General features: G+C 41.0%; 1 long non-coding RNA gene across 1 annotated transcript; it reads left to right on the top strand.

Annotated features, from left to right (window-relative positions):
• The first annotated feature begins 1,464 nt into the window (after positions 1-1,464).
• On the top strand, positions 1,465-2,894 carry LOC110918561. Its single transcript, XR_002581411.2, has 3 exons — positions 1,465-1,586; positions 2,060-2,110; positions 2,599-2,894. It is a non-coding gene; the product is annotated as an uncharacterized LOC110918561 (long non-coding RNA).
• Positions 2,895-16,230: the final 13,336 nt, after the last annotated feature.

The raw sequence follows: 16,230 nt of genomic DNA, 5'->3' as shown, positions 1-16,230 counted from the left end.
GACACACGAGTCTGGGACGAATTTGGGACATCTTTTGAAGGTTCGGGAAGGCGTGGAATCATCGTGAAAGGCTAGGGAGCACTCGGGTTGAAAGATTTTCGGGTTTTATCTTCTCGTTTATTCTTCTTGTTCGTTTGTTCTTTATTTATTCATGATGAATTCTGAATTAGTTATGATTATTATGTCTTTTGATACAATGATTATTGGCTAGACTTTTCGTACTACCTAGGTTATGACAATAGCATAATAAAGTTTGGTTCTTTATTCAGTTTTTGGCGTGGTTGTGGATTATTCTTGTACTGTAAAAGTTATGGGAATTTAACTTGGTGCGTATGCGTGCTTGTGATTGTTTGATTATTGTTTATTGCTTCGTTCGATTCTTGGTGACGGTCTTTATCACATAATAGAGTTGGACTAGGGTTTTAAGTTTTGGTGAGTGTCCATATCACATAATAAATCTCTAATCCTTTAAGGTGAAAATCTAGTAAGTAACCTTAGAAGTAATATTCGGTAATTTAATAAAATCAAGTATTCTGCTAAACTTGTCGCTGAGAGGCTCGAGGTTATTAATAGGTCTCGGTTTGGTTATAAGTCCTTAACATTCCATAGTCTATTAAACCAAGATTAAAACCCGTAGTTGCTTTAGACGTTCGCGCTGAGAGGTAGAGCGTCTTATATAGGCACTTTCAAGAAACTAGAGGACTGAGAGGAAATCTAGAAAACCGGTGAGCGTAACAGCCTAGGTAGTGCCATAAGAATCGCCTTGAGAGTGTTTGAGGGGCCTAGTGGTATCTTAATAGGTTTAGTATCCAAAGATCCCGGCTTCCATACCACAAAATCATCGAATAGAGATCTATTCTGAGTTTAGCTTGCGTCTAGCCTAGGTAGTTCCTTCATCATCCTTGAGTTCAATCGTCGTTCGAGTTCGTGGTTAGTTCGTCTAGTCTTTTAGCATTATTTTAATATTTTATTTTAGGATATTTAACCCCCCCCCATCAAATAAACAATTAGTTAAAGTCCGTGTCAGTCTAAGTCTAGATAGAGTCGTTAGCGTAATTTAGTAAAGTCTCTTGGGTTCGATACTCGGACTTCCTTAGGCTATACTGCATCGATCGGTACACTTGCCGGTCGTGTGGTTTAGGGTTTAGAGAGTCTTAGTTTTATAAATTTAAAACTTAGAGAGTCTAGTTTAGGGTTTAATTTAGTTAATTTAATTGAACCACTTTTAGCACATCAGGGGTAGACTTGTAACGCCCCAAAAATGATAACACAATAAAATAAGTGAGGATAAATAATAGACTTAACATAGTTAAGGGTTTATGGAAAGATGGTAGTTAAATGTGGTTTTAAGATTAGAATTGTAATTAACAACTAAGTAAAGGGGGTGAAAGTGTAAAGATGTTAAGTTAAATAAATAAAACAATTATAACCCCAAACACACTGTAAGTGTGTCTGGGGGATCGATCGAACAAGGCAAGGGAAGGGAAACCCTAGCTCAAGCAAATCAAGCAATTGAATCCAAATTCTCAAGCTAATCCAGTGCATGAGTCATTAAATTCAAATAGCTAACCCCAATTTCTTAAGTGGTAAGCTTAATTTTCTGAAAATATGATTTGTAGAATGAGGGGTTAAACCCAATCACGATTTCGTGTATCAATTGTAGGAAATCTAAGTTAGAAATTGCTTTCTAGAACAAGAATCATGTTTGATTTAGGTTATATGAAGGGTTGTAGTGAAAACCCACTTTGTGAAATTATGTTATGATTAGGAAGATCATAATGATTAAGATTGTATGTTATCTTGATATATGATCTCGTTTGTAACACTTGAATGCTAGATAAATTGAAGTAGGAGGAAATAATTATGCAATTAGAATAGATGTGAATGTTGGGTGATGATGAACTAGTAAAGATATGCTTTAAAGACTTGTACCTTATACCTTAATTATGACGCCTACCAAGTGTTTGATGAAATGCTTAAGAGATAAATGTATGTGTAACATGGAAAATGGTAGAATGAAGTAGATAGACTAAATGAATGAATGAATGTTGTAATGTAGGCGTGAAGGAAGAAGGTACGAGCACTAAGAAAACGGAAGGCACGCAAGACCGTATGTTCCGTTGCATACAAAACCTTATTTACATTTCGTTTATGTTATGAAAAACAACCCTTGTTACAACTTACAATGATTATGGTGGTTAGAAAGTAGTAGATAGCAAATCCCTTGCGGATTTGGTTATGCTAACGAAGGTTATATTATGCTATGCAAGTCGACCGGTTCAAGTCGAACCATGTCGAGTAAGAATATGGTACCAACCGTTTAGTACGGGTGGTCGTGAATTCAATAACGAAAGTATGAAGTTCAATCCGTTATACGGATAGAACGAAAGATTTATGTTGAAAGCATTTAACCCGATGTTACCGGGTCGTAAGTGGTATGCTTGAATCTCATTATGAGAGTATATGCCTTAACCCATTTAAATGGGTAATCGAATGCGTAAGAGTAATGAAAGTATATAAACGAATGCAACTATAAAGTGGTATCGTAAGCAAAATAAGTATTATGACTAACTTTCTAAAGCTTGTTGTTAAATGTAGGTAAATCCTCAATTTAGGCGACTCGGCGAATTGGAGCGAGCACGTGTTCTTCATATGTGATGCCAAGCGCTTCCGCTAGTTGATATTAATGTTTTGGGTCAAAATATCTTTTTGTACAATTTGTTGGTAGACACACTTTTTAGCATTCGATGTTTTGGTTTTAGTAGTATCTTGTAGAATGGTATTTGTCTTGATTATGGTTCGAACAAGAGTATACTCGTTTTACGGACGGGTCATGCCCAAATTTTGTAAAATTATGCATTAATGATATTAGTACATTTAAAGGTTTATGCTTCTAGTAAAAACTATTGGTCATTATTCCATCAACGAAAAGTGGGGTTATAACAAATTCGTAAGTTTAATAAGTTCATAAGGATTAAATGTTTAGCACGGGACATAACAGTCCATATCCCACAACGACCTCCTCCTCGTGCAAGCTCCATAAGCATCTAACGACCTTTAAGGCATGTAACAACGAGTCAACAACAAAGTTGGGTGAGTTCACGGTTGGTTGTTTAGTTTTAAGTTGTTTCCGAAAAACATGGTTTGTCTTTTGCCGGCTTACTTGCCATGGGGGTTACCCCATAGTTGAAAATACGATTAACCAGTTACTTCTTTATTACCCAAACCATATCCATGATCAGTGGGGGGCTTCCCCATGTGAACCACTAGACCGTTACCATATCGACTACTAACGAAAATAAGTTGTGCCCTACGTCAATGTCTATCATCATTGACAGTTTGCCATAGTCCATTAGTACACGCCCATCCGACTGGTACGGTGTGAGGTTTGTTAAACCTAATAGCGCTATTAACTAATGACCCGCTCGCCATTGGCCTCGGCGATTAAGTCGATATAAAATGAGGGACTTAATGATAGAGTTTTGTCTAGTAAGTTTTAAGGTTGTTGTCCTACCCAAGGAGGACGAACGTACGTATTCTACCCAAGGAGAATACGCATGATTAATATTGGCATCCTACCCATGGAGGATGGTGGAACATATCCTACCCAAGGAGGATATGTAGGTTCCGTTTTAATTCTTTAACCCATTCCCAACCACCGGGAATCCCATGCCTTAGAAAGTGTGAACTCACCTTGGTTTGCTCGGTTAGATTAGTTACTCTAATAATCAGAAATCAAGCACGTCCTAATAAGGTACGGATAACGATATGCATAACACGTATCCTACGTACGGTTTTTTTACTCATTACTTCTATCACATACCACACAATTCAATGTCAAGTTATATTGTTAAGTTACATTATTTTACCCTAAAATAATATAACTATCTCACAAAATAAACAAGTATCCACAAAAGTGTCCTAATATAAAATATATATTCTAAATATATATTTATCCATTTTTCTTGTAAAAATCAACCTCCGATACTTTGTATTTTGTAACAAAACTAATGACGAAGTTTATTTTAAAAGACAAAGTTAAAACATATTTGTAAACACTTGTTTAGATGAATAATTTCTAAGTGTTGGAATTTTTATGAAATTTCGCCAGAGTTTCCTTTGTAAATGGAGGTGTCCATGCTATAAGCATATCATTTTCTTTTCTAAAAATCATTCAACAATCAACAACAATTTACCAAGAGCAAACTACTCTATTTACCAACCAACATGAACTTGATGTTTCATAAAAACGCGTAGTAACTTGGTATGGCGTTTAGTGGGTTTAGTTACCCTCCAAAGTGTGTTTACTTTTGTTAAAATCTCATTCTCGTGATTTTTAGATGTTCACAACTTGTGAACATATTTTACAAAAATATTTATTTACCACATTTTCATGTTTCACTTGCATCCTTATACTCCTTTTAATTTTCAAAAATAATGTATATGCAAGAAAAGTTATGATCCTTCAAAACCCGTCTTTTAGACTTGGTTTATTTAGGAAAATCATTCACAAGTTTTAGTTCTACAAGATCACTAGTTCACTTGGTTTATTATTTTTCAAGAACAATCATTTTTCTTTCAAGTTCATGTGTAGACTAGAAGATGACTATTTCATACAAGCACATAATCACCTCTAATTTGTTAAACCATGTTTTTAATCATGCTTTATCAAGTTCCATATGATGATCAATCATCATATTACTAGTAATAACCAAGTAACATCATAGTACTCAAAATAACATCATTCTAGCGTTATTTCATCCTATGTAAAGCTTATGTTCAAGTTTTATGTTTATGATCTTTAGTGTTTATATGCTTTCATCATGATATAACTATTAACCACTAAAAACATGGAGTAAACAAGGATTAACAAGGAGCTTACTACTAGCTTAAAGTTAGGGAAGAAACACTAGAGAAAATGAGTGGATAAAAGCACACGAGGGAGGTCCTTGATGATCCGTGAGCTCCACACTTCGTGATTCACCTTTGTGTACCTTGTGAGAAAGCTTGAATGGATGATCAAAAGTCGAAAATGGTGAGAGTATATAGGGGAGGTTTCGGCCGAGCTATGGTGTAACACCCCCAAAATACCACCTGCGGAAACCCCGCGAGGCGTGTTACACATCAGAGTCTGAGCCACCAATCACATTGAACCAATGATAAATATTTAAATAAAACATGTCATTAATTGCCAAGATTAAATGTCAACACATAATATCAATTCATAAAGAGTTATATAGCGGAAGCATATGATAAGTCGTTTAGCAATTGTTTCATAATAAACTCAAAACCAATGTATCAATTATAAGTAGTCCAATAGCTTCGATCCATGACCACTCCAGCACTCCCAGATAGCAAGTCCATGTTCCAAGGTTAACGACCTACAAGCATGCAAACAAGTGTGTCAGACTACGCTGGTGAGTTCAAGGTTTTGTTAACGTGTTGAGTTACCAGATGTATGTTAGTGCGATACAATGTTGCGTTACGATGTTGCTCATGTTAGATACCCTAGGGAGTGTGCCCATGTGTATCCGGGGAGTGGGTACCCCTTAACGGCCGATTGCTATGTTGCCTTCGTTAGATACCCTAGGGAGTGTGCCCATATGTATCCGAGGAGTGTGCCTCTAACAACCATAGCCAAACCCAGATAATTAGTTCACGCCCGTCCTTACGGCCCGGTGTGAGGTTTCCCACCTAATAGCGCTATCAACTAATTACCCCCATTGCCCTCCAGGCAATCCGATGATAGATTCCATGTTCAATACCCAAAACCGATTAAGTTGTTTACCCAAAGTTTCCCTTCCAAATTTTTACCAGTTGTCCCAAACCACCGGGACGCATGCTTGAGAAAATGCAATGAACTCACCTTGGTTTGCTCGGCAGATTATACCAAAGTTACTTGAATTAAAAGTGGTCAATCACGTCCTAACAGGATTACCATATAAGTCAGGTTTGGTTCAGGTAAAGCACATAGGTTTCACACGAGTAAACACGTTACGAGCACGTATAGATCATGGCAACACATAATTCATGTTATCACATTGACAGTAGCATTCAAGTACCCATCACGTCTAATTTGTATAGTCCAAGGATAAAGCCCAACCAATAGCGGCCCAACCTATTGTGCGATCCGCACGACTTGTGCGATCCACAATGGGTTGTGCGATCGGCCTTGCATCCGGCCCAATAACAAAACAGTCCAATAGCCTGTTCGGCCCAACAAGAAACATTTAAGTGACATTGTGCGATCCAAGCAGACTTGTGCGATCTGCTTGGGTTGTGCGACTGGATTTGGACTTGTGCGGTTTAATTTGGGCTGAGCGGCCCAACTACTTAACAACAACCGATGCGGTCCAGTAACCTTGTGCGAGTGAACAATTCTTGTGCGATCCGGGCACCTTGTGCGATACGAAGCCTTGTGCGAGTGGCCTCTTGTGCGCTCGGATCAGATTTGTGTGATTGTTTTAATTACCAAATATTATGCAAGTCGGTTACAAGTTTCCTTCATTCACGAAATTAGTTACATTGTTTCCAAGTTTACCAAACTAATTAACAAATCAATCAACACCATTCTAACAAATCTGATAACACCAAAACCGATCAAACATGCATAATTCAAATGCTTTCTCAAGAACCCTAACCGAACCATACATGAACATCACTTATAAACATAACGATTTACATGAACACGTGCCATACATTCAATCCGAAATATAAGATTTGTGCACTTTCAAACATCAAAATTAATCCATCGATCAAAACCCTAGCAGCCGACTAACATTCAACAGTTTCTATTTCATCATGTAAGCAATTCGTGAACAAGCTAAGCTAGCCGATTATCAACACTATCTTTCAATCTATATGTGAGCCGATTAACAAGAACATCACATACGGTTCCTTATCAAAATCACGTCTACAATTCTAACCATAATATCAAAACACGAATCATAACACCTTGTAACAAAACATAATTCACTAACCGATTGAGAGGGAACGAAATCAAAGAGAGCTTCGAGGGATGGGGAGGGTCGCCGGCTTCTAGAGAGAAGTGTTAGGGTTTGTGTGTGTTGTGCTTTGTTAACAAATGTGAGGTGGTTACAATAACCTAATGCTAATCAAACAACATGATGGGCCGAACCCAACATGGCTGCCCATTCGGTTCATGTGGAGTCCATAAGGACTTGTGCGACCGGCCCACATGGACTTGTGCAATCGGGTAAGACTTGTGCAATTGATTCAATTAATCTACATACCATATAACAAAATCATGCATTCATTCAATCAGAATAATTCACTTAAACACGTAACGTTACACAAAAGTAGGTTCGAATTACGAGTTGTCACAGTATCCCCAACTAAAAGGAAATTTCGTCCCGAAATTTGATATGCACTCACTGAGGGAGCTAGGTAAGTTATATCGTTCGTTTACTGGTTTTTCCGAGGTGTCACATCATCCCCCACTTGAATGGGAATTTCGTCACGAAATTCACTAATTGCATCAACATTAGATTTGCTAGATTTCGCCTGGTCGTTGGGGAACAGATGTGGATACTTGAGTTTCATCTGGTCCTCGCGTTCCCATGTGAACTCTGGACCACGTCTTGAGTTCCAACGAACTCTCACAATCGGTATACGGCTGTGTTTCCGAACTTTAACTTCCCGATCCATAATCTCAATTGGTTCTTCGACAAACTGCAATTTGTCATCTATCTTCAGCTCTTGAAATGGTACAACTAGTGTTTCATCAACCAAACACTTCTTTAGCTGCGATACGTGAAATACATCATGGACATTACCCAACTCAGCGGGTAATTCCAACCTGTAGGCCACCTTTCCAATTCGTTCCAGAATTTTGAATGGTCCTACATAGCGAGGGTTTAGTTTGCCACGTTTCCCAAAACGCACCACACCCTTCCAGGGTGAGACCTTTAACATAACGCGATCATTAACTTCGAATTCCAACGGTTTACTACGCTTGTCAGCGTAGCTTTTATGGCGGTCGCGAGCTGCGGCCATACGGTTTCGGATCTGCACAATGCTTTCTGATGCCTCAAGCACAAACTCGGGCCCTGTGATCTGACTATCACCCACCTCATGCCAACAGAGAGGTGAACGACATTTTCGTCCGTATAGTGCTTCGAACGGGGCTGCCTTAATACTTGAATGGTAGCTGTTGTTGTAGGAGAATTCTATCAACGGTAGGTGCTTCTCCCATCCTTTTCCAAAGTCAATCACACACGCCCGCAACATGTCTTCAAGTGTCTGGATGGTGCGCTCGCTTTGACCATCCGTCTGCGGGTGATAAGCGGTGCTCATGTCGAGTTGGGAACCAAACGATTTATGCATTGACTGCCATAACTCTGAAGTGAAACGCGGATCTCGGTCTGAAATGATAGAAGTTGGCACCCCATGCCTAGAAACCACCTCCTTAAGATACACTGCTGCCAGCTGAGAAAATTTATCTGTTTCCTTGATTGCTAAGAAGTGTGCTGACTTCGTGAGGTGATCAACAATCACCCAAATGGTATCGTTCCCAGCCTGAGTTCTGGGTAATCCTGTCACAAAATCCATAGCGATCTGTTCCCACTTCCATGTGGGTATCTCTGGTTGCTGCAGTAGACCTGAGGGTTTTTGATGTTCCGCTTTGACTTTAGCACAAGTCAAACATTTGCTGACGTAGGTTGCTATGTGAGCCTTCATGCTAGGCCACCAGTATGTAGTTTTTAAGTCATGGTACATCTTATCTGATCCAGGATGTACGGAGTAACGTGACTTATGTGCCTCTTCCATTACAAGTTCCCGTAAGTTGCCAAAGAATGGGACCCAAATGCGTCCAGTTACGTAGTAAGCACCGTCTCCCTTTCATTCTAGTCGTTGCCTCGAGCCACGTAAAGCTTCAGCTCGAACGTTCTCTGGTTTCAACGCTTCTAACTGAGCGTCTCGTATCTGGGAAGGAAGATTGGACTGGATCGTGAGTTGCAATGCTCGCACACGCCTAGGTGCATTATCCTTTCTGCTGAGGGCGTCAGCTACAACGTTCGCCTTGCCCGGATGATACTTGATGGCACATTCATAATCGTTCAACAATTCCACCCATCGTCGTTGTCGCATATTCAATTCTTTCTGGTCGAAGATGTGCTGAAGACTCCTATGGTCGGTGTAGATGGTGCATTTGGTACCGTACAGATAGTGCCTCCAAATCTTCAACGCAAATACCACCGCTCCTAACTCCAAGTCGTGTGTCGTGTAGTTCTTCTCGTGCACCTTCAGCTGACGAGAAGCATAAGCTATCACCTTCTCGCGTTGCATCAACACGCAACCGAGACCCTGAATCGAAGCATCACAATAAACCACAAAATCTTCGGTACCCTCTGGTAACGACAAGATCGGTGCACTGCAAAGTTTCTGCTTTAACAACTGGAAGGCCTCTTCCTGCTTCGTTCCCCAAGAGTATACCGTGTTCTTCTGTGTCAACGAGGTGAGAGGTTGAGCGATTTTCGAGAAGTCTCTAATAAACCTCCGATAATATCCTGCGAGACCAAGAAATTGTCGCACCTCTAACGGAGTCTTTGGTGCCGCCCAATTCTTAACTGCATCCACCTTCGCAGGATCCACATGTATCCCTTTCTCGCTAACAACGTGCCCAAGGAAATGCACTTCTCGAATCCAAAAGTCGCACTTAGAAAATTTCGCATACAGCTGTTCCCTTCTCAAAAGTTCCAAGATGAGACGTAGGTGACGCTCGTGATCTTCTTTGTTCTTGGAATAGACTAAGATGTCGTCAATAAACACTATAACAAACTCGTCAAGATATGGCTTACATACGCGGTTCATGAGATCCATGAAAACCGTTGGTGCATTAGTCAATCCAAACGGCATAACCAAAAACTCGTAGTGTCCATAGCGTGTTCGAAAACCCGTCTTGGGAACATCCTCTTCCCTAACCCTTACCTGGTGATACCCCGATCTTAAGTCAATCTTGGAATAGAAACTTGACCCTTGCAGCTGGTCAAACAAGTCGTCGATGCGTGGTAACGGATAGCGGTTCTTAATGGTTACCTTGTTGAGCTCCCGATAGTCAATGCACATACGGAATGACCCGTCTTTCTTCTTTACGAACAAAACTGGGGCTCCCCAAGGCGACGAACTGGGTCGAATAAAACCCCTATCCAACAACTCCTGTAGTTGATTGGACAACTCCTGTAACTCTTCAGGTGCTAGCCGGTAAGGAGCTCGAGCAATTGGAGCCGCTCCCGGCGCAAGATCAATCTGAAATTCTACTTGACGGTGGGGAGGTAACCCTGGTAGCTCCTCTGGGAATACATCAGCGAATTCTCGCACCACTGGTAGATCCTCGATCTTACTTTCTTCAGACTGAGCGTTGGTAACTAACGCTAACAGTGCAGGATACCCCTTTTGTAGATATTGCTGTGCACGCATGGCCGTGATAATACCAACCATCGTTCCACTACGATGTCCCTGAACTGATAATGACTCCCCATCTGGGAGAGGAATACGCACAACTTTCTCCTTGCACAAAATCTCCGCTTGGTGCTTGGACAACCAATCCATGCCTACCACTATATCGAAACTACCGAGCGTAACGGGAAGAAGATCAATATCAAACACTTGACCCACTAGATCTAGTTTGCATCCAAAAAGGACATTCGAGGCTTCTATCGTTTTACCATCTGCTAGTTCTACTACTTGTTTAACTTCTAAAGGTGTTGGGGTTATCCCTAATCGTTGACTAAACTCTAGGGACACATAACTCCAATCGGCACCCGAATCAAATAATACAGAAGCAATACGATTGTTAACAGGAAATGTACCAGTTACAACGTTGCCGTCATTCCTGGCATCCCCTGCTCCAAGCTGGAACACTCTGCCGCGAGCACCATTTCCCCCATTATTGCCGTTGTTGTTGTTGTTGTTCCCAGCATTGTTATTATTCGGGCGGTTGTTGTCGTTGGCGTTCTGGTTTAATTGAGGGCAATCCCGCTTAAAGTGACCCTCATCCCCACACTGGTAGCACCCCTTCCTGAAACCCTGGTTCTGCTGGGGTGGTTGTCCCTGTTGTCTCTGGTTGTGCTGGTTCTGTTGCTGCTGGTGTTTGGGCTGTGGGGCCCTACAATCCCTGGCCTCATGGCCCGCCTTACCACACCTGTTACACATCCGACTACACGCCCCGAAATGATGATAGCCACACTTGTTACATCGTGGCTTCTTCCCTGCATACGAACCCTGGCTGTGGCCACTTCCCTGGCCCTGATTGACAGAAGACGACTGGCTGATGCTGCGGTTGTTGTTGTTGTCTGGCCTTTTCTGAGTCTGACCAGCACTGGGTGCTTTGTCGTAGTCGCTCCACTTCCGTTTGTTATCATTAGCAGATGTAGTAGCAGTGGGTGCCGCAGCAGCAGTGGCTGAAATGCGCGGAGGTAACGAATTGCTCTCGACCTCTTGGTCCACAATCTTATGAGTCAGACGAACAATCTGTGTCAAATCATTGAGATGGGCTGCAGTGACCAAACTCTTCACACGCGGAGGCAACCCTTTGATGAATAACTCAATCCTCCGAGACATAGGCCGGGACAAGTTCGGGCACATGTCGGCCAGTTCATACGATCGCTTCACATACGCTTCGACTTCAGATCCAACCATCTTCAAGTCGTAGTATTCGTTTTCCAACTTCTGGACCTCATCCCGAGGACAGTACTCCTCCCTGATCAGTTCTTTAAAGTCTTCCCAGGTTGTGGCATTCGCTGCCTCGATGCCCAACAACTGTACCTGGGCGTTCCACCATGTTAGGGCACCATCTGCCAAGGTACCCGCAGCATATTTCACCCTGTCCCCAACGGGACAGTTACAGATAGCGAACACAGACTCTGCTTTCTCGAACCATCTCAGAAGTCCCACAGCCCCTTCAATCCCGGTGAAGGTCTGCGGCTTACAGTCCATAAACATTTTGAACGTACACGCAGGTTGATTAGGTTGGGGTTGCGCTTGCTGACCTAAATGATGGAAGGAAACACGTTATAGAAGTGAAAAGACGTGTACGCAATATGAGAGTAAGAGTACTTAGTACATTCCGTACCAGCTTGATAGGCTGCTAAAGCCTCAGCCACACGGGTATTGATTAGGTCAGTCAACTCAGCCTGAGTCATGTTGATGTTGCCACGTCCGTGTCCTCGTCCACTCATGTTTTTATAGTTGGGAATAAACCGATTTAGAAATCGAAACGAGATGGGAGTCAAGTATCATACTGATATTCACGTACTACCAAGTTCACACATAGTAAGGCAGAACCCTTCTCACGCTTGATAAGCCTCACTGGGACTTGCATGCACCCCACGTTATTATTAAGTGTGCACCCATAATAATAAGGCAATTTGCATGCTTATCTCAGTGCCTCTTAGCTTGCGCTCAAAGTTTCCCCCGTTCAAACGACACAACAGATGTTATTCTCAGTCTATGATTCACATGAGTCAAAGAGTAGTGTCACACTATCAAGTCACTAAGTTGTTTAATGTTTCATTTCATATATGTTGTGAGTGTGTGACCGCTAAGCAAATAATGTATAAAGTGAGAGAGACGAACCTTGCAATCTGGAGCCGAGTGTCATGATCGATTTTCGAAGATGTTCGGTTATAGTCTGGTTTTACAAAACGTTTTAAAACCTAGTTCACTATAACCTGGCTCTGATACCAAACTGTAACACCCCCAAAATACCACCTGCGGAAACCCCGCGAGGCGTGTTACACATCAGAGTCTGAGCCACCAATCACATTGAACCAATGATAAATATTTAAATAAAACATGTCATTAATTGCCAAGATTAAATGTCAACACATAATATCAATTCATAAAGAGTTATATAGCGGAAGCATATGATAAGTCGTTTAGCAATTGTTTCATAATAAACTCAAAACCAATGTATCAATTATAAGTAGTCCAATAGCTTCGATCCATGACCACTCCAGCACTCCCAGATAGCAATTCCATGTTCCAAGGTTAACGACCTACAAGCATGCAAACAAGTGTGTCAGACTACGCTGGTGAGTTCAAGGTTTTGTTAACGTGTTGAGTTACCAGATGTATGTTAGTGCGATACAATGTTGCGTTACGATGTTGCTCATGTTAGATACCCTAGGGAGTGTGCCCATGTGTATCCGGGGAGTGGGTACCCCTTAACGACCGATTGCTATGTTGCCTTCGTTAGATACCCTAGGGAGTGTGCCCATATGTATCCGAGGAGTGTGCCTCTAACAACCATAGCCAAACCCAGATAATTAGTTCACGCCCGTCCTTACGGCCCGGTGTGAGGTTTCCCACCTAATAGCGCTATCAACTAATTACCCCCATTGCCCTCCAGGCAATCCGATGATAGATTCCATGTTCAATACCCAAAACCGATTAAGTTGTTTACCCAAAGTTTCCCTTCCAAATGTTTACCAGTTGTCCCAAACCACCGGGACGCATGCTTGAGAAAATGCAATGAACTCACCTTGGTTTGCTCGGCAGATTATACCAAAGTTACTTGAATTAAAAGTGGTCAATCACGTCCTAACAGGATTACCATATAAGTTAGGTTTGGTTCAGGTAAAGCACATAGGTTTCACACGAGTAAACACGTTACGAGCACGTATAGATCATGGCAACACATAATTCATGTTATCACATTGATAGTAGCATTCAAGTACCCATCACGTCTAATTTGTATAGTCCAAGGATAAAGCCCAACCAATAGCGGCCCAACCTATTGTGCGATCCGCACGACTTGTGCGATCCACAATGGGTTGTGCGATCGGCCTTGCATCCGGCCCAATAACAAAACAGTCCAATAGCCTGTTCGGCCCAACAAGAAACATTTAAGTGACATTGTGCGATCCAAGTAGACTTGTGCGATCTGCTTGGGTTGTGCGACTGGATTTGGACTTGTGCGGTTTAATTTGGGCTGAGCGGCCCAACTACTTAACAACAACCGATGCGGTCCAGTAACCTTGTGCGAGTGAACAGTTCTTGTGCGATCCGGGCACCTTGTGCGATACGAAGCCTTGTGCGAGTGGCCTCTTGTGCGCTCGGATCAGATTTGTGTGATTGTTTTAATTACCAAATATTATGCAAGTCGGTTACAAGTTTCCTTCATTCACGAAATTAGTTACATTGTTTCCAAGTTTACCAAACTAATTAACAAATCAATCAACACCATTCTAACAAATCTGATAACACCAAAACCGATCAAACATGCATAATTCAAATGCTTTCTCAAGAACCCTAACCGAACCATACATGAACATCACTTATAAACATAACGATTTACATGAACATGTGCCATACATTCAATCCGAAATATAAGATTTGTGCACTTTCAAACATCAAAATTAATCCATCGATCAAAACCCTAGCAGCCGACTAACATTCAACAGTTTCTATTTCATCATGTAAGCAATTCGTGAACAAGCTAAGCTAGCCGATTATGAACACTATCTTTCAATCTATATGTGAGCCGATTAACAAGAACATCACATACGGTTCCTTATCAAAATCACGTCTACAATTCTAACCATAATATCAAAACACGAATCATAACACCTTGTAACAAAACATAATTCACTAACCGATTGAGAGGGAACGAAATCAAAGAGAGCTTCGAGGGATGGGGAGGGTCGCCGACTTCTAGAGAGAAGTGTTAGGGTTTGTGTGTGTTGTGCTTTGGTAACAAATGTGAGGTGGTTACAATAACCTAATGTTAATCAAACAACATGATGGGCCGAACCCAACATGGCTGCCCATTCGGTTCATGTGGAGTCCATAAGGACTTGTGCGACCGGCCCACATGGACTTGTGCAATCGGGTAAGACTTGTGCAATTGATTCAATTAATCTACATACCATATAACAAAATCATGCATTCATTCAATCAGAATAATTCACTTAAACACGTAACGTTACACAAAAGTAGGTTCGAATTACGAGTTGTCACATATGGAGGTAAGGAAGGAGGTTCCTTTGTGTTGAAGATGATAAGGTTCTTATACTCCTTATTTCCTATTATCCATTGTATATGGTGTCCCCTTTAGTACAAGCATGTCCAATCCAAGATCTTGTGAGTTCCAAGAAAGGATCTATATGGATATTAGAAGATTTGAAATCTTTGGTGAGAGAGGGGGGTCCCATGGGGACGGTTACCACATAGGGGGGGATTAAATGAAAAGTTTTGATGGTAAGGGTAATTAGTGGAAGGTTAAAGTGTAACAATCTAGTGTTTAAGTGTTTCATGTATTATGTAGGGTGTTATAGTGCTCGGGGACCATAACTAGCTCAGAAAAATAAAAACAATGCTTCTTACAATATTTTGGTGTTCCGGGTAATGTCCGGTTGTTCGGTTGGATACCGCTCCGTTAAATGAAAAGTTTTGATGGTAAGGGTAATTAGTGGATGGTTAAAGTGTAACAATCTAGTGTTTAAGTGTTTCATGTATTATGTAGGGTGTTATAGTGCTCGGGGACCATAACTAGCTCAGAAAAATAAAAACAATGCTTCTTACAATATTTTGGTGTTTCGGGTAATGTCCGGTTGTTCGGTTGGATACCGCTCCGTTAAAGTGCTAAGTTATTCCATATAGTGTCCTATATATATCTTTTTGTAACACTTTTAATTCCCAACACTCAGGAAAGCATACAGGACTATTTAGTGACTTTTCTGCACGAGACTAGTATGTTAACAAACACATGTAAGTATGACACAGTAACCAGAAAGCAGTTAAGTAATTCAGCACAGTCATCAAGCATTTTAATTAACATAAATAAATCGTACGGATACATGAAATTTTGAGGGTTGTCACAGGAATAACGTTTTCTATTCTAATTTCTAGGACAATAATATAAAATTTGAAGTAAAATAAATAAAAGTAAAAAAAAATCATGAACAACATAAACAAACGAACACGAACGAAAGTTCACGAACATGTTACTGAACATTCATCAACACAACTAAACGAACGAGGCCTTTGTTCATGTTCGTTCAATCATTAAACGAGCGAATGTAAATGAACTTCCTGTTAAACGATTCACGAACTGTTTACTGAGCGTTCGATTGTTTCGAGGGGATAGACTTTGCTTAGTTGCTCTGTTTTTGATTTGTTTGTATGTGTCTGTCCTATTTCGTAATGGGGTCTATATGCTCCTTTTAGCTTCTGGCTAAGAGAGCCTTAGTTTTTGATTGAATAAAG

Source organism: Helianthus annuus, chromosome 16, assembly GCF_002127325.2.
Source record: "Helianthus annuus cultivar XRQ/B chromosome 16, HanXRQr2.0-SUNRISE, whole genome shotgun sequence".
NCBI lineage: Eukaryota > Viridiplantae > Streptophyta > Magnoliopsida > Asterales > Asteraceae > Helianthus > Helianthus annuus.
Note: the sequence above shows the minus strand (reverse complement) of the source record. Positions and strands in the feature narration are given on the sequence as shown.